Source organism: Salmo trutta, chromosome 7 (genome assembly GCF_901001165.1).
Source record: "Salmo trutta chromosome 7, fSalTru1.1, whole genome shotgun sequence".
Classification (NCBI taxonomy): Eukaryota; Metazoa; Chordata; class Actinopteri; order Salmoniformes; family Salmonidae; genus Salmo; species Salmo trutta.
The window spans coordinates 50,744,626-50,771,024 of record NC_042963.1 but is presented as its reverse complement, the minus strand read 5'-3'; the positions used below and the strand labels follow the sequence as shown (position 1 = coordinate 50,771,024).

General features: G+C 45.2%; 1 protein-coding gene across 1 annotated transcript in view; it reads left to right on the top strand.

The window, feature by feature from the left end:
* The first annotated feature begins 13,899 nt into the window (after positions 1-13,899).
* Positions 13,900-26,399, top strand: part of LOC115197612 (contactin-1a) — a 139,354-nt gene continuing 126,854 nt past the window's right edge. Inside the window, exon 1 of the mRNA XM_029759297.1 lies at positions 13,900-14,029. The gene's annotated coding sequence lies outside the window, so the exon portion shown is untranslated. The remainder of the gene's footprint in view (positions 14,030-26,399) is intronic.

Sequence of the window (26,399 nt, the reverse complement as noted above, 5' to 3'; positions counted from 1 at the left end):
GAGAGAGAGAGAGATGGATAGAGAGTCACACAGAGACAGAGAGAGAGAGAGATGGATAGAGAGTCACGCAGAGAGAGAGAGAGATAGAGAGTCACACACAGACAGGGAGTGAGGGAGATAGAGAGTCACACAGAGAAAGAGAGATGGATAGAGAGTCACACAGAGACAGAGAGAGAGAGAGATGGATAGAGAGTCACACAGAGAGAGAGAGATGGATAGAGAGTCACACAGAGAGAGAGAGAGAGATAGAGAGTCACACACAGACAGGGAGTGAGGGAGATAGAGTCACACACAGAGAGAGAGAGATGGATAGAGAGTCACACAGAGAGAGAGAGAGAGAGATAGAGAGTCACACACATACAGGGAGTGAGGGAGATAGAGAGTCACACAGAGAGAGAGAGAGATGGATAGAGAGTCACACAGAGAGAGAGAGATGGATAGAGAGTCACACAGAGAGAGAGATGGATAGAGAGTCACACACACAGAGAGAGATGGATAGAGAGTCACACAGAGAGAGAGAGAGATAGAGAGTCACACACAGACAGGGAGTGAGGGAGATAGAGTCACACAGAGAGAGAGAGAGATGGATAGAGAGTCACACAGAGAGAGAGAGAGAGAGAGAGAGAGATAGAGAGTCACACACAGACAGGGAGTGAGGGAGATAGAGAGTCACACACAGAGAGAGATGGATAGAGAGTCACACACACAGAGAGAGATGGATAGAGAGTCACAGAGAGAGAGAGATGGATAGAGAGTCACACAGAGAGAGAGAGAGAGAGAGAGTCACACAGAGACAGAGAGAGAGATAGAGAGTCACACACAGAGAGAGAGATGGATAGAGAGTCACACAGAGAGAGAGAGAGAGAGAGAGAGAGAGATAGATAGAGAGTCACACACAGACAGGGAGTGAGAGAGATAGAGTCACAGAGAGAGAGAGAGTCAAAGACAGACAGAGAGAGATAGAGAGTCACAGACAGACAGAGAGAGATAGAGTCACAGACAGACAGAGAGAGATAGAGAGTCACAGACAGACAGAGAGAGATAGAGAGTCACAGACAGACGGAGCGGGAGATAGACAGTCACAGACAGACAGACACAGACAGACAGACAGACAGACAGACAGACAGACAGACAGACAGACAGACAGACAGACAGACAGACAGACAGACAGACAGACAGACAGAGAGTGAGAGATAGAGAGTCACAGACAGAGAGGGAGAGACAGGGATAGAGTCACAGACAGACAGAAAGGGAGAGATAGATACATAGTTACAGAGAGAGAGAATGAGATAGAGTCACAGACAAACAGAGAGAGATATAGAGAGTCACAAACAGACAGAGAGGGAGAGATAGTCACAGACAGAGAAAGAGAGAGGGATAGAGTCACACACAAACAGAGAGAGACAGAGTCACACACAGACAGACAGAGAGAGAGATAGAGAGTCACAGACAGAGAGGGAGAGATAGAGAGTCACAGACAGAGAGGGAGAGATAGAGAGTCACAGACAGAGAGGGAGAGATAGAGAGTCACAGACAGAGAGGGAGAGATAGAGAGTCACAGACAGAGAAGGAGAGATAGAGAGTCACAGACAGAGAGGGAGAGATAGAGAGTCACAGACAGAGAGGGAGAGATAGAGAGTCACAGACAGAGAGGGAGAGATAGAGAGTCACAGACAGAGAGGGAGAGATAGAGAGTCACAGACAGAGAGATAGAGAGATAGAGAGTCACAGACAGAGAGGGAGAGATAGAGAGTCACAGACAGAGAGATAGAGAGATAGAGAGTCACAGACAGAGAGGGAGAGATAGAGAGTCACAGACAGAGAGGGAGAGATAGAGAGTCACAGACAGAGAGGGAGAGCTAGAGAGTGAAAGTCCTGATGAAACATGACAGTCCAGCTGTCTGTTGGCGATCCCTTGTTGACATGTCCGTCCCCATTATGGGCATGTATATGGATGTAATTGGGAGGGAACACACACACCGTCTGGTATATGCTGTCACACAAACACACTCACTCACGCAAGTACACACACAACACAGCACTATACACTGGAGTGTGGATGTCTGGTGGACGTCTGGTGGACGTCTGGTGGACGTCAGGTGGACGTCTGGTGGACGTCTAGTGGACGTCTGGTGGGTGGCTCTTGGACCACTTCTCTGTTTGGCAGGGATACTTTACCTTCTGTTCACTTAAATCGATGGGTCTTCTCTTTCCGCTGGGAAATGTATTGAGCATAATTATTTCACAGGTGTGTTCACAGTATTTATAGCAGGACATAGAACAGCAATTCAAATCTTCCTGAATTTACAGAGAACCAAATGAAAGGTCTAAAAAAAGAAGGCTTTAAAATATGAATAAAAAAACTAGCTCTATAATGACTCATCAATACATACAAATGTCATTTCTGCTGTCCTCTCACAGGTACCAAGCTAGATGGTATTTGTCATTTGTAGACTGTGATATCATCTCCCAACATTACAGATTAGTTTTCTAGCCTTTACTGCCACCTAGTGATTAACAGGCAATCATACTAATGAGAAGAAAAATCTGTCTCATTTTATTCACACTGTAAATGTACAAGCTTGCCAAGTAGAATGGTATACATTCCAAACTTGTATACTATTACCAAAACGCATAAAAATATTCATTTATGAGACAATATTTTCATAATAACAATTTGTATTTACTTTGGATCCCATATAGTTCCTGCCTAGACAGCAGCTACTCTTCCTGGGGTCCAGCAACATTACTCAAAGGACATCCAGCCAACTTGACACAACTGTGGGAAGCATTGAAGTAAACATGGACCAGCATCCCTGTGGAACGCTATCGACAACTTGTAGAATCCATGCTTCGAAGGCTCTTCTCAATACTAGGAAGGTGTCCTTGATGTTTTGTACACTCAGTGTACAATTAAAAACATGACATTACATTTCATCTACATACTGCATCTACATACTGCATCTACAACACAACGTCTATCTGTATGTGTGTGTATTGTGCGTATGTTATCATGTGTGTGTATATGCGTGTCTGTGTCTGTGTGTGTGTCTCTTCACAGTCCCTGCTGTTCCATAAGGTGTATTTGTATCTGTTTTTTACATCTGATTCTATTGCTTGAGTGAGTTACTTGATGTGGAATAGAGTTCCATGTAGTCATGGCTCTCTGTTCTGGACTTGGGGACTGTGAAGAGACCTCTGGTGGCATGTCTTGTGGGGTATGCATGGGTGTCCGAGCTGTGTGCTAGTCGTTTAAATAGACAGCTCGGTGCATTCAACATGTCAATACTTAAGTAGTGATGAAGTCAATCTCTCCTCTACTTTGAGCCAGGAGAGATTGATATGCATATTATTAATATTAGCTCTCTGTGTACATCCAAGGGCCAGCCGTGCTGCCCTGTTCTGGGCCAGTTGTAATCTTTCTAAGTTCCTCTTTGTGGCACCTGACCACACTACTGAACAGTAGTCCAGGTGTGACAAAACTAGGGCCTGTGGGACCTGCCTTGTTGATAGTGTTGTTAAGAAGGTAGAGCAGTGCTTTATTATGGACAGACTTCCCCCCATCTTAGCTACTGTTGTATCAATATGTTTTGACCATGACAGTTTACAATCCAGGGTTACTCCAAGCAGTTTAGTCACCTCAACTTTCTTATTCATTACAATATTTAGTTGAGGTTTAGGTTTTAGTCAATGATTTGTCCCAAATACAGTGATTTTAGTTTTTGAAATGAAACCGTTCTGGGCCATCTGTCATTTTCCTAACAGTGCTACCAGTGAATGAACATTGGGAGCACCAACATCATTCATTTTCATGGCAACAGAATCATATTATCTTTGTGTTTATTTGTGATCATTACCACCGAAACAGCAGCTGCCCTCTTCAACCCTACAACCCCACCCCCATCCCTTCCCTCTATTTTCCTTCATCCCTTTCCCAAGCCACTAATATCAACTGTACAATCCCAACCCTCCCGTCCTACCTCTCACCATTCCCCTCTCCATCTCTTCCCTATCCTTCCCCTCTTCTACCCCACCCCTATCTTCACTCTCTTCCCCACCCTCTCGCCCACCCCTCAACACCTTCCTCCCCCATCTCCTCTCTCCTCCTCCTATCTTCACTCTCTTCCCCACCCTCTCGCCCACCCCTCAACACCTTCCTCCCCCATCTCCTCTCTCCTCCTCCTATCTTCACTCTCTTCCCCACCCTCTCGCCCACCCCTCAACACCTTCCTCCCCCATCTCCTCTCTCCTCCTCCTATCTTCACTCTCTTCCCCATCCTCTCTCCCAACCCTCAACATCTTCCTCCCCCATCTCCTCTCTCCTCCCCCTATCTTCACTCTCTTCCCCATCCTCTCTCCTCCCCCTATCTTCACTCTCTTCCCCATCCTCTCTCCTCCCCCTATCTTCACTCTCTTCCCCATCCTCTCTCCCACCCCTCAACACCTTCCTCCCCCATCTCCTCTCTCCTCCCCCTATCTTCACTCTCTTCCCCATCCTCTCTCCCACCCCTCAACACCTTCCTACCCCATCTCCTCTCTCCTCCCCCTATCTTCACTCTCTTCCCCATCCTCTCTCCTCCCTCTATCTTCACTCTCTTCCCCATCCTCTCTCCTCCCCCTATCTTCACTCTCTTCCCCATCCTCTCTCCTCCCCCTATCTTCACTCTCTTCCCCATCCTCTCTCCCCCCCCCTCAACACCTCCCTCCCCCATCTCCTCTCTCCTCCCCCTATCTTCACTCTCTTCCCCATCCTCTCTCCTCCCCCTATCTTCACTCTCTTCCCCATCCTCTCTCCCACCCCTCAACACCTTCCTACCCCATCTCCTCTCTCCTCCCCCTATCTTCACTCTCTTCCCCATCCTCTCTCCTCCCTCTATCTTCACTCTCTTCCCCATCCTCTCTCCTCCCCCTATCTTCACTCTCTTCCCCATCCTCTCTCCTCCCCCTATCTTCACTCTCTTCCCCATCCTCTCTCCCACCCCCTCAACACCTCCCTCCCCCATCTCCTCTCTCCTCCCCCTATCTTCACTCTCTTCCCCATCCTCTCTCCTCCCCCTATCTTCACTCTCTTCCCCACCCTCTCGCCCACCCCCTCAACACCTTCCTCCCCATCTCCTCCCCCTATCTTCACTCTCTTACTCATCCTCTCTCCCACCCCTCAACATCTCCTCTCTCCTCCCCCTATCTTCACTCTCTTCCCCATCCTCTCTCCCACCCCCTCAACACCTCCCTCCCCATCTTCTCTCTCCTCCCCCTATCTTCACTCTCTTCCCCATCCTCTCTCCTCCCCCTATCTTCACTCTCTTCCCCATCCTCTCTCCCACCCCTCAACATCTCCTCTCTCCTCCCCCTATCCTCCCGATCCTTTGAGGACTGATCAGAGCCCGTGTGTCGACAGTAGGTCTGCCACTACACCCATTAGCCATTCATTCCCTGCTGTTGCCGCCTCCTCCCTGTCTATCCAGCAGATTTACATGGTTTCTGATCAACGGAGAACCTGTGATATACGTTCCATGACAGGCTGTGCATCCCCTGTTTTTAACAGGAAGAAAAAGAAGAAGACACGGCAACTTTTTCTCTCTCTCTCTCTCTCTCTCTCTCTCTCTCTCTCTCTCTCTCTCTCTCTGTAGTGTGATTCAGAGGAGCGTCTGTTCCTGACGTGAAGAGTCTGGTCCTTTGTGTCCATATGTAAATGTGCCCTTTTCCACCACAGGTTTGAGAGATGGAGATGATAATTGATTATGATTGGTCTGTGACATTTCCATATGGCTGTTGAATGGTGACCCAAGACACTCCACCTGTCCAGACCCAACCGTCTGAACCCTCAGAGTATACAGTACATTCGGAAAATATTCAGACCATTTTACTTTTTCCACATTTTGTTACGTTCCAGCCTTATTCTAAAATTGCTTAAATAGTTTTTTTTTACACACAATACCCCATAATGACAAAGCGAAAACAGGTTTTTAGACATTTTTGCTACTGAAATACCTTATTTGCATAAGTATTCAGATACTTTGCTATGAGACTCAAAATTGAGCTCAGGTGCCTCCTGTTTCCATTGATCATCCTTGAGATGTTTCTACAACTTGATTGGAGTCCACCTGTGGTAAATTCAATTAATTGGACATGATTTGGAAAGGCACACACCTGTCTATATAAGGTCCCACAGTTAACAGGGCATGTCAGAGCAAAAACCAAGCCATGAGGTCGAAGGAATTGTCCATAGAGTTCCGAGACAGGATTGTGTTGAGGCACAGATCTGGGGAAGAGTACCAAAAAATGTCTGCAGCATTGAAGGTCTCCAAGAACACAGTGGCCTCCATCATTCTTAAATGGAAGAAGTTTGGAACCACCAAGACTCTTCCTAGAGCTGGCCGTCCGGCCAAACTGAGCAATCAGAAGAGAAGGGCCTTGGTCAGGGAGGTGACCAAGAACCCAATTGTCACTATGACAGAGCTCCAGAGTTCCTCTGTGGAGATGGGAGAACCTTCCAGAAGGACAACCATCTCTGCATCACTCCACAAATCAGGCATTTATGGCAGAATTGCCAGACGAAAGCCACTCATCAGTAAAATGCACAGGACAGCCCGCTTGGAGTTTGCCAAAAGGCACCTAAAGACTCTCAGACCATGAGAAACAGGATTCTCTGCTCTGATGAGCAAGTCTCTGAATGTCCTTGTGTGGCCCAGCCAGAGCCCGGACTTGAACCCGATCAAACATCTCTAAGAGGATTTGCAGAGAAGAATGGGAGAAATTCCCCAAATACAGGTGTGCTAAGCTTGTAGCGTCATACCCAAGAAGACTATTGTCACATATACTCCCTCTCCAGCCTCTAGGTCATCAGGCTGCTGATTATCCTGCACACCTGTCACCATCGTCTAGCGCGCCAGCGCCTCATGACACTCACCTGGACTCCATCACCTCCTTGATTATCTTCCCTATATCTGTCCCTCCCCTTGGTTCTTTCCTCAGGTGCTATTGACTCTGTTTTCGGTGCATTGTTTTCGATGCGTTGTTTGTGTTATGTGTTTATTGTTTCATTTCTTTATTAAAACACTCACTCCCTGAATTTGCTTCCCAACTCTTTACAACTAGAGGCTGTAATCGCTGCCAAAGGTGCTTCAACAAGTACTGAATAAAGGCTCTGAATACTTATGTAAATGTGATATTTCAGTTTTTTAATTTTAATACATTTGCTAATATTTCTAAAAACCTGTTTTTGCTTTGTCATTCAAATCAAATGTATTTATATAGCCCTTCTTACATCAGCTGATATCTCAAAGTGCTGTACAGAAACCCAGCCTAAAACCCCAAACAGCAAGCAATGCCGGTGCAGAAGCACGGTGGCTAGGAAAAACACCCTACAAAGGCCCAAACCTAGGAAGAAACCTAGAGAGGAACCAGGCTATGAGGGGTGGCCAGTCCTCTTCTGGCTGTGTCGGGTGGAGATTATAACAGCACATGGCCAAGATGTTCAAATGTTCATAAATGACCAGCATGGTCAAATAATATTCACAGTTGTCGAGGGTGTAACAAGTCAGCACCTCAAGAGTAAATGTCAGTTGGCTTTTCATAGCCGATCATTGAGAGTATCTCTACCGCTCCTGCTGTCTCTAGAGAGTTGAAAACAGCAGGTTTGGGACAGGTAGCACGTCCGGTGAACAGGTCAGGGTTCCAGGATGCTGTGGTAGCCATGCTGGTTAAGCGTGCCTTGAATTCGAAATAAATCACAGATAATGTCACCAGCAAAACACCATCATACCTCCTCCATGCTTCACGATGGGAACCACACATGCAGAGATCATCCGTTCACCTACTCTGCGACTCATCAGACAAAAGGACAGATTTCCACCGGTCTAATGTCCGTTGCTCATGTTTCTTGGCCCAAGCAGGTCTCTTATTATTATTTGTGTCCTTCAGTAGTGGTTTCTTTGCAGTAATTCGACCATGAAGGCCTGATTCACACAGTCTGCTCTGAACAGTTGATGTTGAGATGTGTCTGTTACTTGAACTCTGTGAAGCATTTATTTGGGCTGCAATCTGAGGTGTAGTTAACTCTAATGAGGGTTTTTTTGTGAAGTATTTTGTAGCAGTCCTGTGGAGGTATGTTTATGTCCAAAGGACTGTTTTGATTATTGAACTTGATTGTACTTTTGTTTCATTTGTTCCCAGGGGGGAAGGGGAAGGCACCTAGGGAGTGCTTAGGCAAGAGGCCTGCGGGCATACATAACTCGTAGTATTTACTGTCTATACATACTAGGTAAGACCTGGGCGGACGACCACCTGTATTTTGGTTGGTGGTGCTAAGTTAGGTAAGTAGTCGGTAGGCAGGTAAGGTAGGAGAGGGGGCTTTGATATTTACTTTCTTTGCTTTGGTTCCGTCCAGCCCCTTTCCCCAAAAATACCGTGTGACGGAATAAATTCCCAATAAACGGTAAATTCTCTGCCTTTTGTCATCCTTACTCGCACCTACAATCCCATACCTCTTTCACTCCACGGGGAGTTGAGTTGTAGCAGGGTGTTGCGTTCCCTCTTCCTAGATGCGTACGTAACACGGATTAACTAATGTTCCTGTCCAAAGGTCTTCACAAGTTCAGGCCGATGTTGTCTATGTATGATTAACCCATGTGCATGTTCAATAGTTTTCACAAGATCAGATATGGCCCAGAACAGTCAAGTCTGTGTTGGTCTAGCTTGCCACCTCCACATGGATTCTGCTTACGTTCTGTTTTTACATGTCTAATGGTTAACTCTATGTTGATTCAGCTTTGTACATTCATATGGGCTCAGCCTTCATTCTGCTTACACATCTATGTCACGGGTGTCGTAATGTAAAGACCAAGGCGCAGCGGGTTGCGTGCTCATCATAATTTATTTATATGTAAACACGGGAAAAAAACAAGAAAACAAAGAACGACAGGAACAGTTTTGCAGGCTAACTAAAAGCAGTGCAAAAACAACTACCAACAAACAGACAGGTGAAAACAAGCTCCCTAAGTATGACTCCCAATCAGGAACAACGATGTACAGCTGTTCCTGATTGAGAGCCACACCAGGCCAACAAAGAAATACAAAACCTAGAAAACCTAGAAACCCAAAACCAGAACATACACCAAAAACCCCGGAACACATAAATACAATTCCCCTCTACATACACATAACCCCCGGAACCATATAAAACAAATACCCTCTGCCACGTCCTGACCAAACTACCATAACCAATAACCCCTATACTGGTCAGGACGTGACAGTCTAATAATTCATCCCATATTGATTCTGTTTCACTACTTCTGGGAAAACAGTATTGATACTGGAAAATCAACAAATCACTGGAAGTTATCCTACATGGAGTGCTGCATCAGATGACCTGGCCTCCACAATCACCCGACCTCAACCCAATTGAGATGGTTTGGGATGACTTGGACCGCAGAGTGAAGGTAAAGCAGCCAACAAGCATATGTGGGAACTCCTTCAAGACTGTTGGTTAAGTATTCCTCATGAAGCTGGTTGAGAGAATGCCAAGAGTGTGCAAAGCTGTCATCAAGGCAAAGAGTGGCTACTTTGAAGAATCTAAAATCTAAAATCTCTTTTGATTTTACACTTTTTTGGTTACTACATGATTCCATATGTGTTATTTCATAGTTTTGATTTCTTCACTATAATTCTACAATGTAGAAAATAGTAAAAATAAAGAAAAACCCTTGAATGAGTAGGTGTGTGCAAACCTTTGACTGGTCCTTTATACACTGCTCAAAAAAATAAAGGGAACACTTAAACAACACAATGTAACTCCAAGTCAATCACACTTCTGTGAAATCAAACTGTCCACTTAGGAAGCAACACTGATTGACAATAAATTTCACATGCTGTTGTGCAAATGGAATAGACAACAGGTGGAAATTATAGGCAATTAGCAAGACACCCCCAATAAAGGAGTGGTTCTGCAGGTGGGGACCACAGACCACTTCTCAGTTCCTATGCTTCCTGGCTGATGTTTTGGTCACTTTTGAATGCTGGCGGTGCTTTCACTCTAGTGGTAGCATGAGACGGAGTCTACAACCCACACAAGTGGCTCAGGTAGTGCAGCTCATCCAGGATGGCACATCAATGCGAGTTGTGGCAAGAAGGTTTGCTGTGTCTGTCAGCGTAGTGTCCAGAGCATGGAGGCGCTACCAGGAGACAGGCCAGTACATCAGGAGATGTGGAGGAGGCCGTAGGAGGGCAACAACCCAGCAGCAGGACCGCTACCTCCACCTTTGTGCAAGGAGGAGCAGGAGGAGCACTGCCAGAGCCCTGCAAATTGACCTCCAGCAAGCCACAAATGTGAATGTGTCTGCTGAAACGGTCAGAAACAGACTCCATGAGGGTGGTATGAGGGCCCGACGTCCACAGGTGGGGGTTGTGCTTACAGCCCAACACCGTGCAGGACGTTTGGCATTTGCCAGAGAACACCAAGATTGGCAAATTCGCCACTGGCGCCCTGTGCTCTTCACAGCTGAAAGCAGGTTCACACTGAGCATGTGACAGACGTGACAGAGTCTGGAGACGCCGTGGAGAACGTTCTGCTGCCTGCAACATCCTCCAGCATGATTGGTTTGGCGGTGGGTCAGTCATGGTGTGGGGTGGCATTTCTTTGGGGTGCCGCACAGCCCTCCATGTACTCGCCAGAGGTAGCCTGACTGCCATTAGGTACCGAGATGACATCCTCAGACCCCTTGTGAGACCATATGCTGGTGCGGTTGGCCCTGGGTTCCTCCTAATGCAAGACAATGCTAGACCTCATGTGGCTGGAGTGTGTCAGCAGTTCCTGCAAGAGGAAGGCATTGATGCTATGGACTGGCCCGCCCGTTTCCCAGACCTGAATCCAATTGAGCACATCTGGGACATCATGTCTCGCTCCATCCACCAACGTCACGTTGCACCACAGACTGTCCAGGAGTTGGCGGATGCTTTAGTCCAGGTCTGGGAGGAGATCCCTCAGGAGACCATCTGCCACCTCATCAGGAGCATGCCCAGGCGTTGTAGAGAGGTCATGCAGGCACGTGGAGGCCACACACACACTACTGAGCCTCATTTTGTCTTGTTTTAAGGACATTACATCAAAGTTGGATCAGCCTGTAGTGTGGTTTTCCACTTTAATTTTGAGTGTGACTCCAAATCCAGACCTCCATGGGTTGATAAATTGGATTTCCATTGATTATTTTGTGTGATTTTGTTGTCAGCACATTCAACTATGTAAAGAAAAAAGTATTTAATAAGATTATTTCTTTCATTCAGATCTAGGATGTGTTGTTTAAGTGTTCCCTTTATTTTTTTGAGCAGTATATATATATACACACAAAATATGTTTAAAACCTATCAAATATGCTTCTTTAGAGCTTCCTACACAAGTACATATTTTTTATTGTCACGTTATCTCTATTTAAAAAATGTATCTTACCCTTCACTCACAGCATGCGCTCAGGTCGCTCTGCTTCCTGAAAGATAATATGGGGTGGGGGAGTGAGGGGCAAAACATTTTCTGTTGCCTGGGGGCAAGGGTTTGCAGTAGGTTAAAGGGTCATTTTCCTCAAAAAATCATCTTTCACATCCACTGTTTATATGGGCTCAGAATATAATATTTTGCAAGTAATCCTCATAGCTATCCTGCTAGCAAGCCTCTGTTAACTTCCAGGTAAAATATCAACATAAAGGAACAAGATAATACAATCATGGTGGCTCTCATAATCACTGTGTGTGTGTGTCTCTCACATACGGAACACACACCCACACATCCCATGTGGATTGGGATTTGGAAGTGGGAGGGAGATACCTTCACAACATCCCCCCTCCCCTGGTCACACAATCCTTCTCTTCTCCTTCTTCGCTCTGTCTCTCTGTCACGTCCTGACCATAGAAAGCTTTTATTTTCTATGGTAGAGTAGGTCAGGGCGTGACGGGGGTTTTGTCTAGTTTATTTATTTCTATGTGGGGTTCTAGTTTCTGTATTTCTATGTTTTTTGGGGGGGGGATGATCTCCAATTAGATGCAGCTGGTCATCGTTGTCTATAATTGGGGATCATATTTAAGTTGTTTTTCTCACTAGGTTTTGTGGGAGATTATTTTGAGTAAGTGTATGTTCCACGCTTCGTCACGGTTTGTTGTTTTGTTTATGAGTTTATTTGTATGTCTTGCATAGTTTCACAGTTTAAAAAAAAAGTGGAACGATACACACCCTGCGCTTTGGTCCCATTCTTCTTCAGACAGCCGTGACACTCTCTCTCTCTCTCAACGTCTCTCCCTTCTCACCCACTCTCTCGCTCTGTCTTTCTTTCTCTTAATTAAAGTCCATTTCAATTTAAGGGCTTCCTTGGTATGGGAAACATATGTTTATATTGCCAAAGTAAGTGAAGTAGATAATAAACAAAAGTGAAATAGACAAATTAACAGTAAACATTACACTCACAAAAGTTCCAAGAGAATAAAGACAGATCATCAGCAAACAGTAGACATTTGACTTCAGATTCTAGTAGGGTGAGGCCGGGTGCTGCAGACTGTTCTAGTGCCCTCGCCAATTCGTTGATATATATGTTGAAGAGGGTGGGGCTTAACCTGCATCCCTGTCTCAACCCACGGCCCTGTGGAAAGAAATGTGTGTTTTTTTTTTGCCAATTTTTGCCAGCACACTTGTTTGTGTACATTGATTTCATAATGTAGTAAGTTTTTCCCCCCAACACCACTTTCTATCAATTTGTATAGCAGACCCTCATGCCAAATTGAGTCAAAAGCTTTTTTGAAATCAACAAAGCATGAGAAGACTTTGCCTTTGTTTTGGTTTGTTTCTTTGTCAATTAGGATGTGCAGGGTGAATACGTGGTCTGTCTCTCTCTCTCTCTCTCTACAGGACCACTGCATGTGACAATCGACTATTGCTCACCATTGCTTATTAGGAAAAAATTCTCCCATGTGACTGGGATGGAATGCAGCGAAGACGCTTGTCTGGGCCCACAGCAGCCCAGTGCCTCCTCATAGGTAGCCTGCCCTTGTGTGTTTTTTTAATTGCTCGTGACCTCTGTTAATCTTGATTTGGTACGTGACGACATGCGTGTCACATGCCACATTCAAAACAACTGGGAACCCTAAAACTTAAGAGGTAAAATCATGACGTCGGTGATCTTCAGGTTGGAAAGTCGGAGCTCTAGAATGAGGCCCGGGTTCCGGAGTTGGAATTCAGATTTGGGATCACTAACATAGAGAGGCTGCTACCTACATACAGACTTGAAATCATTGGCCACTTTAATAAATGGAACACTTGTCCCTTTCATAATGTCACTTTAATAATGTTTACATATCTTGCATTACTCATCTCATATGTATAATGTATCCTGTATTCTGTTCTATACTATCTATTGCATCTTAGCCTATGCTCTAAATTGCTCATCCATATATATATGTATATATATATATATATATATGTTTTTTTATTCCATTCCTTTACTTAGATATGTGTGTATTAGGTATTTGTTGTAAAACTGTTAGACAGTACTTGTTTGATATTGCTGCACTGTCGGAACTAGAAGGACAAGCATTTCGCTACACTTGCAATAGCATCTGCTAAACACCTCTATGTGTTTAGCAGATGCTATTGCATCAAATAACATTTGATTAGCCTACATAACACTTTCTCATTGAAGTGTTGCTATCATCTAACCTTGACTACAGCTAATGCTGCTGAAACTAAGAGATACGATGATCACAGCGCAGAATAACTAAAACAACACTCAGCTATGAGTCCGCCAAGTCGTTTGTTCTGAAACGAACACATTTTGGACTGGACGGCTTCTCCGGTCGCCCAATGAAATAGCGCCCCCCCCCCAATGTCCTAATGTCACAGCCCTCCATCCAATCGAAGAGGACGCGGCAGAGACTCGGCTGCCTGTCCGTTTCTTCCCGGCTCTAAGCTCCTGAGCGCCCAGCGATGCTGTGCTGTTGATCCAGGTGTGAGTCTTGAAGGTTAATCGGACGGACGGATCGTCTGCTATTGCAGGTAAGAAGATGAACAGTTTCATTGATTCTATGTATTATTTTATTATTTCTAGAATATCCGAGTCTATGCAGCAATGGGCAAAAGCGAGGGAATCAGTGTTGTTTACAATGATTGAGATGGGAATGTAGTGATGGAACCTACCGCAATGCAGAATCGTATACAATTTTGACAGGTTTGTGCAACATGCATTATGTTCTATTTTTCCCAACTGCAAAACTGAGATTTTGGAGATGATCTTGAAGGGGTGCTGTTTTCACGTTGATGGAAAACGTTATTCTGGGTGAAATTAGAGGCATGCATTTTTTCTTCAACAGACAGACAGAGCGCTGGCTGCATGGTCTATGAGGGGAGGGATAGTGTGATTGTATTTGATCCACATTACGGATGATTAAACACCTGTGTGCTTAATTAATTATGTCATTCATAAAACCTTGAACATATAAAATTGCCTACCGGTGGCATAATATCGATACCGTTAGGTGTGGTTATAGGTGGTTATTCTAGGGGCTTGTCCTTTCCTGATCATTTATTAAGCTAAAAAAACAGCCGGCTACTCACTTCCAACACTCCGATCCCTGCAAGATGAATATGCTTTTTCATTATTATTCATTGCGTACGGCAGGAGATATAGGTCGCTGGGTTCATTGTAATTTCACAACGTCAGAAAACCAGCTCATTCCGCTATAATGTCAGACAGGTTGTCAGCAAAGGGGCGCGTCCTGCCTGGCTTTTCTCCGTTTTCTAGCTACTGGAGGTGTACTGTATGCTCTATGTGGCTCAGTTGGTAGAGCATGGTGTTTGCAATGCCAGGGTTGTGGGTTCGATTCCCACGGGGGGCCAGTAGAAAAAAAAAAATGCATGAAATGAAATGTATGCATTCACTACTGTAAGTCGCTCTGGATAAGAGCTTCTGCTAAATGACTAAAATGTAAATGTTAAACGATACATTATAACTGGACACTCTGGACTATAAAATAATTAGAATTCTGAATTGCTGCTTTAGTTTTAATTGCAGTTTTAATTGCTTTAATTGCAGCTAGAATGTCTTTCTGCATGACGTGTACAGGTGCATCCAAGATCAAAGTCATTACTGCAACCCATAGCAACCCATAGCAACACTGTTACACAGTAGCTGTAGTGAAGCTTTCTCCAGTCAACAGTGGCAGTGCTTAGCTGTCTATTAGCTAACTTCGCGTTCGTACAGCATTTGTTACATCTGAGATAACTGAAAGACTGACATCTGAGATAACTGAAAGACAGACATCTGACAACTGAAGGACCTGTGCAGGGTGTCAATATTGAACCTGTAGCAGATACATCGGCTTGTTTTGTAGGGGCTTAATTTTATAAACTGGACTACTAATGCATATCCAGCTGTCATGTGACCTGCGAAGTAAGGCTCCTCCGGGCTCATGCTGCTGTTGTATACCATAGCAGACCTGAGTTGAAATAGTATTTGTTTTCTTTCAGATAATTCAGCTACTTGATTGAGCGTTCTTGGCACGATGAAACCAATGTAATAGTTCCACAAGTACAAACCAAGCCCATCCAGCGCTCTAGGCAGTCTCAATAAAATTCTCGAAGCGTTTGAAATAAATCACTTACTCCTTGAACCCAGCCCAGGTCTGCGTCTTGGGCTTTACATTGCCAGGCAGAGCTGGATGGAGATGAAGTTTGGATATTTCACATAAGTTCTTCCCTCAGTGCTTTGGAACAGGGTCAGCCCGAGCAGTCTGTCAGCCAGGCTAGATGAGGAACTTTAACAGTCACTAGCCCTCCAAGACATGGCTGGCTTGGCCCAGGCAGCACTGTGTGTCCTATCATGCATTTCAAATTGGCAACCTCAGTGGGATTGGAGCGGTCATTGGGTCTGAGGTGTCCTCTGTCAGTGTTACTGTGATTCAACTGAACCCAGAGAAAGGGTCAGATAGGACATCCCTTGAGAAAGGCTCAGCAACCCGAAATGCCAGGGCTGGCTAATTTTGAATTCAATAAATGAAAAAGTTGGCAAGGAAGAAAAAAAATTATCCTGTGTGCATCAGCACCCTATCCGTTTTCACAGAGATAGGACTCAACAGAAACACCTCTCTCTTTCATTGGCAGAAGGGTCTGATTTTCATGATGCATTATAGGGATGAAACCCACGCAGAAGCAGAAGTGTTTGGTGTTTGGTACGTGCAGAAGCAGAAGTGTTTGGTGTTTGGTACGTGCAGAAGCAGAAGTGTTTGGTGTTTGGTACGTGCAGAAGCAGAAGTGATTGGTGTTTGGTACGTGCAGAAGCAGAAGTGATTGGTGTTTGGTACGTGCAGAAGCAGAAGTGTTTGGTGTTTGGTACGTGCAGAAGCAGAAGTGTTTGGTGTTTGGTACGTGCAGAAGCAGAAGTGTTTGGTGTTTGGTACGTGCAGAAGCAGAAGTGATTGGTGTTTGGTACGTGCAGAAGCAGAAGTGTTTGGTGTTTGGTACGTGCAGAAGCAGAAGTGTTTGGTGTTTGGTACGTGCAGAAGCAGAAGTGTTTGGTGTTTGGTACGTGCAGAAGCAGAAGTGTTTGGTACATGCAGAAGTGATTGGTGTTTGGTACGTGCAGAAGCAGAAGTGATTGGTGTTTGGTACGTGCAGAAGGAGAAGTGTTTGGTGTTTGGTACGTGCAGAAGCAGAAGTGTTTGGTGTTTGGTACGTGCAGAAGCAGAAGTGATTGGTGTTTGGTACGTGCAGAAGCAGAAGTGATTGGTGTTTGGTACGTGCAGAAGCAGAAGTGTTTGGTGTTTGGTACGTGCAGAAGCAGAAGTGATTGGTGTTTGGTACGTGCAGAAGTGTTTGGTGTTTGGTACGTGCAGAAGCAGAAGTGTTTGGTACATGCAGAAGTGATTGGTGTTTGGTACGTGCAGAAGCAGAAGTGTTTGGTACGTGCAGAAGCAGAAGTGTTTGGTACGTGCAGAAGCAGAAGTGTTTTGTGTTTGGTACGTGCAGAAGCAGAAGTGTTTGGTGTTTGGTACGTGCAGAAGCAGAAGTGTTTGGTACGTGCAGAAGCAGAAGTGTTTGGTGTTTGGTACGTGCAGAAGCAGAAGTGTTTGGTACGTGCAGAAGCAGAAGTGTTTGGTGTTTGGTACGTGCAGAAGCAGAAGTGTTTGGTGTTTGGTACGTGCAGAAGCAGAAGTGTTTGGTATGTCACATCTATGCCTGTGACATGGTGTCTGTCAACCTGTTGAGTAGAAGAGACCACACTCATTGGCTACGAAGAGACCACACTCATTGGCTACGAAGAGACCACACTCATTGGCTACGAAGAGACCACACTCATTGGCTACGAAGAGACCACACTCATTGGCTACGAAGAGACCACACTCATTGGCTACGAAGAGACCACACTCATTGGCTACGAAGAGACCACACTCATTGGCTACGAAGAGACCACACTCATTGGCTACGTAGAGACCACACTCATTGGCTACACCATATATCTTGGCCCTGCTACATGGTCCAGCCAACCACACAATGGCAAAGTCATCAAAACATGGACCGTATGTGTATTTTCAGACTGATATAGTTGGAGTGTTGATGTTTTTTTGTTGGACTACTTCAGATACACAGCCCAGCACAGTTGACTTTATGTAATGATACTCACTAGAGACATGTTGTTGGTGTAATATTACTGAATTGGTACAGATTCCTAACTAACTGACTAACCCTCTTAGTCCTTAATCAGTGATTTCCAAAGCAGGAAAGTTGAGGTCCTAGACGGCTGACATTTAAGATCAAGGTACTCTCTAAGGACTTTCTGTGAGATGAGATTTGTCCCAAGATGTTCCTTCCCAAATCCAAACTTTCCAAAGCTCTTTGGCAGAGAGTCAATGCATTAGCTGAGAGAGAGCTAAGATAGCCAGTCTGGAGATTTGGGTTTGATAATGAAGGTACTCTGGGACTCCAAGTGACTGGCAAGCCTGGCATTTGGCGTCAGAGGGGGTAGATTGTTAGACAATGTTTGTTTGGTCACATGGAAGGCAATAGAAGAAAGACACCTCCAGATTTGTTGTTATTGAAAATGAACACAGTTACTCAAGGGAGGTCTCTAAAACACAGCATGCTGAACCTTGTGGCAGACGAACGCTATATCCACATTCAGTGCAATGTGTGAGAGAGAGCCTTAAGGCTAAATCCATGGTGGTGGAGTGAACTCCCCTTTCCCCCGATCTAGCTGACAAACGTGATGCTTTTGTCTTGATGGTCTCTTTTAGATAGATGCTCTTGTCTCAATGATCTCTTTAGATTGTCTAGCTATTGTCCAGCTATTTTACCAAAGTCTCGAATAGAGAGAGGATCACTAATGGTACGGCTAGCTGTCTAGCTGTGAGACACACAGAGACATGACGTCTTCTTCTTCTTCTCTGTTTGCTCAGACACAGACCCCTTCTCTGTTCGATTCAGAGCAAGAGAAAGACCCTCAGTCTCTACTGCCATCTCTGTGCTCTGTGCTCTGGCTTATCTCTGAATGTGTATAGTCCCTCCCCCCCTGCCAATATCTGTCTGTGCTGCAGGCCTGTCGTTATCTCTGTTTGTGGGTTGTTCTTCACTCTCCTGTCTCAGAAGGGTTGGTCCCACTGGGCCATTGGGCCTCTGTTCAACCCTAGAGGGGTTGAAAAGGGACCCTCAGTCAGTTCCCAGTGCCTTATCTGTATAGACCCTACTGCCAATATCTGTATCTATATACCCTACTGCCAATATCTGTATCTATATACCCTACTGCCAATATCTGTATCTATACTGCCAATATCTGTATCTATATACCCTACTGTCAATATCTGTATCTATATACCCTACTGCCAATATCTGTATCTATATACCCTACTGCCAATATCTGTATCTATATACCCTACTGCCAATATCTGTATCTATATACTCTACTGCCAATATCTGTTTCTATATACCCTACTGCCAATATCTGTATCTATATACTCTACTGCCAATATCTGTATCTATAGTCCCTACTGCCAATATCTGTATCTATATACCCTACTGCCAATATCTGTATCTATAGTCCCTACTGCCAATATCTGTATCTATATACTCTACTGCCAATATCTGTATCTATAGTCTCTACTGCCAATATCTGTATCTATATACCCTACTGCCAATATCTGTATCTATAGTCCCTACTGCCAATATCTGTATCTATATACCCTACTGTCAACATCTGTATCTATAGTCCTTACTGCCAATATCTGTATCTATAGTCCCTACTGCCATTATCTGTATCTATATACCCTACTGCCAATATATGTATGTGCCACAGGCTTGTCATTCTCTGTGTCTCAGGGTTCTCCTCCACCCTCTGTCTCTCAGGGTTCTCCTCCACCCTCTGTCTCTCAGGGTTCTCCTCCACCCTCTGTCTCTCAGGGTTCTCCTCCACCCTCTGTCTCTCAGGGTTCTCCTCCACCCTCTGTCTCTCACGGTTCTCCTCCACCCTCTGTCTCTCAGGGTTCTCCTCTACCCTCTGTCTCTCAGGGTTCTCCTCCACCCTCTGTCTCTCAGGGTTCTCCTCCACCCTCCACCTGGTTTGCGGCTCGAATTCAGATTCTATTTCTGGTGCCATTGTTGTGTTGCCTAGTGCCTACCAGTTTCCAATGACTTCAAATGCTTGAGTTTGTTGCTAGGGCTTAGAAGGGCTAGTTATTTTTGCACATCTTTAAAGGTCCAATGTAACTGTTTTTATCTCAATATCGAATCATTTCTGGGTAACAATTGAGTGCCATACTGTGATTGTTTTCAATTAAAATTGTTTAAAAAAAAATGCGTTTTAGCAAAGAGCAATTTCTCAAGCAAGAATTTTGCTAAATCAGTGGGGAGGGGAAAACTGAAAACTATCTGTTATTGGCAGAGAGGTTTGGAACTCTCTTTCTTATTGGTCTATTAACTAATTTACCGCCTGGTGATGTCACCAAGCAGTGCAAAACTTTCAGTTTCAGGAGGACTGTTCAAACAGCTCTTACACTAAAAGGGAATTATCATAATTGTCTCAATTTTACAGTATTATTGCAATCTCATAGTGTGAAAATATATATAAAATACAGGGAAATCTAGTTTTTGACTGCACTGGACCTTTAAGGACTGTTATCAAGGCACTCAACTTGAAGAGATAAACGGATGTATTTAGTGTGTTTTTCTGTAGTGTGTACTTCGGTATGATGTGTGTGTGCACGTGCGTACGTGCATGTGCATGTCAAGGGGGTGTGTGTGTAGTGCATGTGTGACTCATCGAGCCGTGAAGCCCTGCATTCCATAATTTGTGTCCACACCATCTGTATCTACACTGTCATACAGGCTACCATACCCCTGCAGAGGCCTTTACACGATGATACAGACTACCATACCCCTGCAGAGGCCTTTACACTATGATACAGGCTACCATATCCCTGCAGAGGCCTTTACACTATGATACAGGCTACCATACCCCTGCAGAGGCCTTTACACTATGATACAGACTACCATACCCCTGCAGAGGCCTTTACACTATGATACAGGCTACCATACCCCTGCAGAGGCCTTTACACTACGATACAGGCTACCATACCCTTGCAGAGGCCTTTACACTATGATACAGGCTACCATACCCCTGCAGAGGCCTTTACACTATGATACAGGCTACCATACCCCTGCAGAGGCCTTTACACGATGATACAGGCTACCATACCCCTGCAGAGGCCTTTACACTATGATAGAGGCTACCATACCCCTGCAGAGGCCTTTACACGATGATACAGGCTACCATACCCCTGCAGAGGCCTTTACACGATGATACAGGCTACCATACCCCTGCAGAGGCCTTTACACTATGATACAGGCTACCATACCCCTGCAGAGGACTTTACACTATGATACAGGCTACCATACCCCTGCAGAGGCCTTTACACTATGATACAGGCTACCATATCCCTGCAGAGGCCTTTACACTATGATACAGGCTACCATACCCCTGCAGAGGCCTTTACACTACGATACAGACTACCATACCCCTGCTGAGGCCTTTACACTATGATACAGGCTACCATATCCCTGCAGAGGCCTTTACACTATGATACAGGCTACCATACCCCTGCAGAGGCCTTTACGCTATGATACAGGCTACCATACCCCTGCAGAGGCCTTTACACGATGATACAGGCTACCATACCCCTGCAGAGGCCTTTACACTATGATACAGGCTACCATACCCCTGCAGAGGCCTTTACACTATGATACAGGCTACCATACCCCTGCAGAGGACTTTACACTATGATACAGGCTACCATACCCCTGCAGAGGCCTTTACACTATGATACAGGCTACCATATCCCTGCAGAGGCCTTTACACTATGATACAGGCTACCATACCCCTGCAGAGGCCTTTACACTACGATACAGACTACCATACCCCTGCTGAGGCCTTTACACTATGATACAGGCTACCATATCCCTGCAGAGGCCTTTACACTATGATACAGGCTACCATACCCCTGCAGAGGCCTTTACGCTATGATACAGGCTACCATACCCCTGCAGAGGCCTTTACACGATGATACAGGCTACCATACCCCTGCAGAGGCCTTTACACTATGATACAGGCTACCATACCCCTGCAGAGGCCTTTACACGATGATACAGGCTACTATATCCCTGCAGAGGCCTTTACACGATGATACAGGCTACCATACCCCTGCAGAGGCCTTTACACTATGATACAGGCTACCATACCCCTACAGAGGCCTTTACACGATGATACAGGCTACCATATCCCTGCAGAGGCCTTTACACTATGATACAGGCTACCATACCCCTGCAGAGGCCTTTGCACTATGATACAGGCTACCATACCCCTGCAGAGGCCTTTACACTATGATACAGGCTACCATACCCCTGCTGAGGCCTTTACACTATGATACAGGCTACCATATCCCTGCAGAGGCCTTTACACTATGATACAGGCTACCATACCCCTGCAGAGGCCTTTACGCTATGATACAGGCTACCATACCCTGCAGAGGCCTTTACACGATGATACAGGCTACCATACCCCTGCAGAGGCCTTTACACTATGATACAGGCTACCATACCCCTGCAGAGGCCTTTACACGATGATACAGGCTACCATATCCCTGCAGAGGCCTTTACACGATGATACAGGCTACCATACCCCTGCAGAGGCCTTTACACTATGATACAGGCTACCATACCCCTACAGAGGCCTTTACACGATGATACAGGCTACCATATCCCTGCAGAGGCCTTTACACTATGATACAGGCTACCATACCCCTGCAGAGGCCTTTGCACTATGATACAGGCTACCATACCCCTGCAGAGGCCTTTACACTATGATACAGGCTACCATACCCCTGCAGAGGCCTTTACACTATGATACAGGCTACCATACCCCTGCAGAGGCCTTTACACTATGATACAGGCTACCATACCCCTGCAGAGGCCTTTACACTATGATACAGGCTACCATACCCCTGCAGAGGCCTTTACACTACGATACAGGCTACCATACCCCTGCAGAGGCCTTTACACTACGATACAGGCTACCATACCCCTGCAGAGGCCTTTACACTATGATACAGGCTACCATACCCCTGCAGAGGCCTTTACACTATGATACAGGCTACCATACCCCGGCAGAGGCCTTTACACTATGATACAGGCTACCATACCCCTGCAGAGGCCTTTACACTATGATACAGGCTACCATACCCCTGCAGAGGCCTTTACACTATGATACAGGCTACCATACCCCTGCAGAGGCCTTTACACTACGATACAGGCTACCATACCCCTGCAGAGGCCTTTACACTACGATACAGGCTACCATACCCCTGCAGAGGCCTTTACACTATGATACAGGCTACCATACCCCTGCAGAGGCCTTTACACTATGATACAGGCTACCATACCCCGGCAGAGGCCTTTACACTATGATACAGGCTACCATACCCCTGCAGAGGTGTGGGACATAAAACGCTGAATATCTTCCTCCAGTCGTGAAGTACATTTTTATTTAGATCAGCAATTTTTACGACATCAAAGTACCATTGCAATTTAGATCCTTAGTTCTCAATATCACAACAAGGCTGTTTGAAAGTGATATTTGCAATTTACTGGTAAAAGACTGATGACTTAATGGATAACCATTTTGCTGTTGTTGATGAAACGGCTTAATAGAGGAATATGCAGCATAATCAGAATACCTAAGGAAGATTTGTTGCTAAGTCATGTAATGTTATTCATGTGTGTGTGTGCGTATGGTGCATTCCCCAATCTTATCAATGTGATTCTGTTTTCTGTGACTTCCTCAGTCATATGGAGTTAGTCTTTCTGCCAACGAGACGTCTATTTCTAATAAAGTGATAATGCCAGAGAAGCCGGTGTTTGGAGGATATCGTCGAGGGCCGTCAAACCGTGCCAATACAGTATATCCTCCAAACACCGGCCTTGGGGGCATTATCACTTTTATACAACGAGTTACCAACATATTCAAATAATGATTGACATATTTTCATTAAAAACGTTATTTTGCTTAATTTATTCATACTATTTCATCCTTCCACAAGATATAGTTCCGACACATAGGGTTGCTCCCCAACCTGGCTGGTCGTTCGTTCTATCGGTTCGGTTACCAGACGCAACCCAGTCATTCAGTCTTTATGTTCTGTACCCAGTCATTTGTTCTAAATGTTCCATTGCCATACTGGCTGGTAACGTTTTTATCCCTTGCTTGCTAGCTAACCAACTATGGCTAACTTACAGTCACGTCAAACAGGGCAGCTAGAATAACAACAGTAGCTGCATGTGTTTAAGCAGTTTTTTAGTTACATTTATTTGGATACATCCATAACAATGAGCTAATGAGGGGAGATTTCACCTGGCTTAGAAAATGTGCTCTCTCATCAGGACACTGTTGTTCAGAGGAGCTAGCCAACAACACAGCTAACACAATCACTTCAAACTGAAGCTGGAAAGACTACAAACTAGCTGCACTTCGTTTCATTTGACCTTTTTTCAATTGATGCCAGCTGATTCATAATTTCGACAGGCTGAGCAACACTTCCTGCCTGTCGGTCTCGTCCGACTCCCAACACGTTCATTACTACAGGACAGCTGGAGATCCAATTTGAATATTGATTCAATGTTGCAAATGTCGGAGAGACAGACAGCAATGTTTATACAAATCTCCGCTGTTGAAAACGAAATGTTAGTCTAAAAGACATTTGAAATAATGTCTATATGCTTTTTATAGTGGAGATCAAGTTTAAAAATTGCCTGGCTGTGCTGAGGAGACAGTGGATTGCGCAGTAAATAGGCATTTTAATGTCATAGATTTAGCCAGTGGTAACTTGTGGAATAGACACCGTCTGGAATGCGGTTTTAACCAATCAGCATTCAGGATTAGAACCACCCGTTGTATGAATCAGATTACCGCCTTTCCATTAAGATACTGTTCCATTAGACAAAGAGGACTTTTAGGAAATGGACTTGTTATCTACCTCCATTGCTGCTCTCACAGGGTAAAGGCCTCTGCAGGGGTATGGTAGCCTGTATCATAGTGTAAAGGCCTCTGCAGGGGTATGGTAGCCTGTATCATAGTGTAAAGGCCTCTGCAGGGGTATGGTAGCCTGTATCATCGTGTAAAGGCCTCTGCAGGGGTATGGTAGCCTGTATCATAGTGTAAAGGCCTCTGCAGGGGTATGGTAGCCTGTATCATAGTGTAAAGGCCTCAGCAGGGGTATGGTAGCCTGTATCATCGTGTAAAGGCCTCTGCAGGGGTATGGTAGCCTGTATCATAGTGTAAAGGCCTCTGCAGGGGTATGGTAGCCTGTATCATAGTGTAAAGGCCTCAGCAGGGGTATGGTAGTCTGTATCATAGTGTAAAGGCCTCTGCAGGGGTATGGTAGCCTGTATCATAGTGTAAAGGCCTCTGCAGGGGTATGGTAGCCTGTATCATAGTGTAAAGGCCTCTGCAGGGGTATGGTAGCCTGTATCATAGTGTAAAGGCCTCTGCAGGGGTATGGTAGCCTGTATCATAGTGTAAAGGCCTCTGCAGGGGTATGGTAGCCTGTATCATAGTGTAAAGGCCTCTGCAGGGGTATGGTAGCCTGTATCATAGTGTAAAGGCCTCTGCAGGGGTATGGTAGCCTGTATCATCGTGTAAAGGCCTCTGCAGGGGTATGGTAGCCTGTATCATCGTGTAAAGGCCTCTGCAGGGGTATGGTAGCCTGTATCATAGTGTAAAGGCCTCTGCAGGGGTATGGTAGCCTGTATCATAGTGTAAAGGCCTCTGCAGGGGTATGGTAGCCTGTATCATAGTGTAAAGGCCTCTGCAGGGGTATGGTAGCCTGTATCATAGTGTAAAGGCCTCTGCAGGGGTATGGTAGTCTGTATCATAGTGTAAAGGCCTCTGCAGGGGTATGGTAGTCTGTATCATAGTGCAAAGGCCTCTCCAGGGGTATGGTAGTCTGTATCATAGTGTAAAGGCCTCTGTTATCTACCTCCATTGCTGCTCTCACAGGGTAAAGAAGATGACATTGATAGATGTCAGATACGTCTGGTGCCGCATTGGCTGAAAGTATTAACTGGTAGTGATGAGGTTGATGGTAAATGGGAATTTACCAGTAGGCCTATATCACTCATAGGATGAGTCCCAAATGACATCAAAACTAGTGCACTGTATAGGAATAGGGGTACATCTGGGACGCGACAATATACAAGTAGTAATGTATGAAATGTTATAATCATTACTTTACATTTTGGTTTGTAACTGGGTGTTGGTTGTACAATTACTAAAATAGCCTTGCTTTCCATAACACTTGATGCAAGCATCATCAGATTTGGACTGCTGGTTAGTACATTACTTTCTATGGGTTTGTTACTGGGTTAAATTTGACAGAGGATTGAACCTTTCTATGGTTCGTCTCTTGACTTCCAATCTGCCTCTGAGATATTTTTAGTTTTTACAATACAAAGTACATCTTTGGGGAGATGTGCACCTAATTTAGAAGTAGATTACAAAGGGTGGCCCTTCCACTGCTAATTTAAATTTTAGAGATTGCTCCCTCTCTCTCTCTCTCTCTCTCTCTCTCTCTCTCTCTCTCTCTCTCTAACCTGTTATATATTCTCTCTCTCTCTCTCTCTCTCTAACCTGTTATATATTCTCTCTCTCTCTCTCTCTCTCCTCCTCTCTCTCTCGTCTCTAACATCGCTCTCATGCTTCGTACTTTCCTGTGTCCTCTCTCTCTCTCTCTCTATCTCTCTCTCTCATCGTCTCTCGCTCCTCTCTGACCCCTCGCGGCTGTATCTCTGTCTCTCTTCTTTCCTCGTCTCCTCCTCTCCCTGCCTGGTCCTC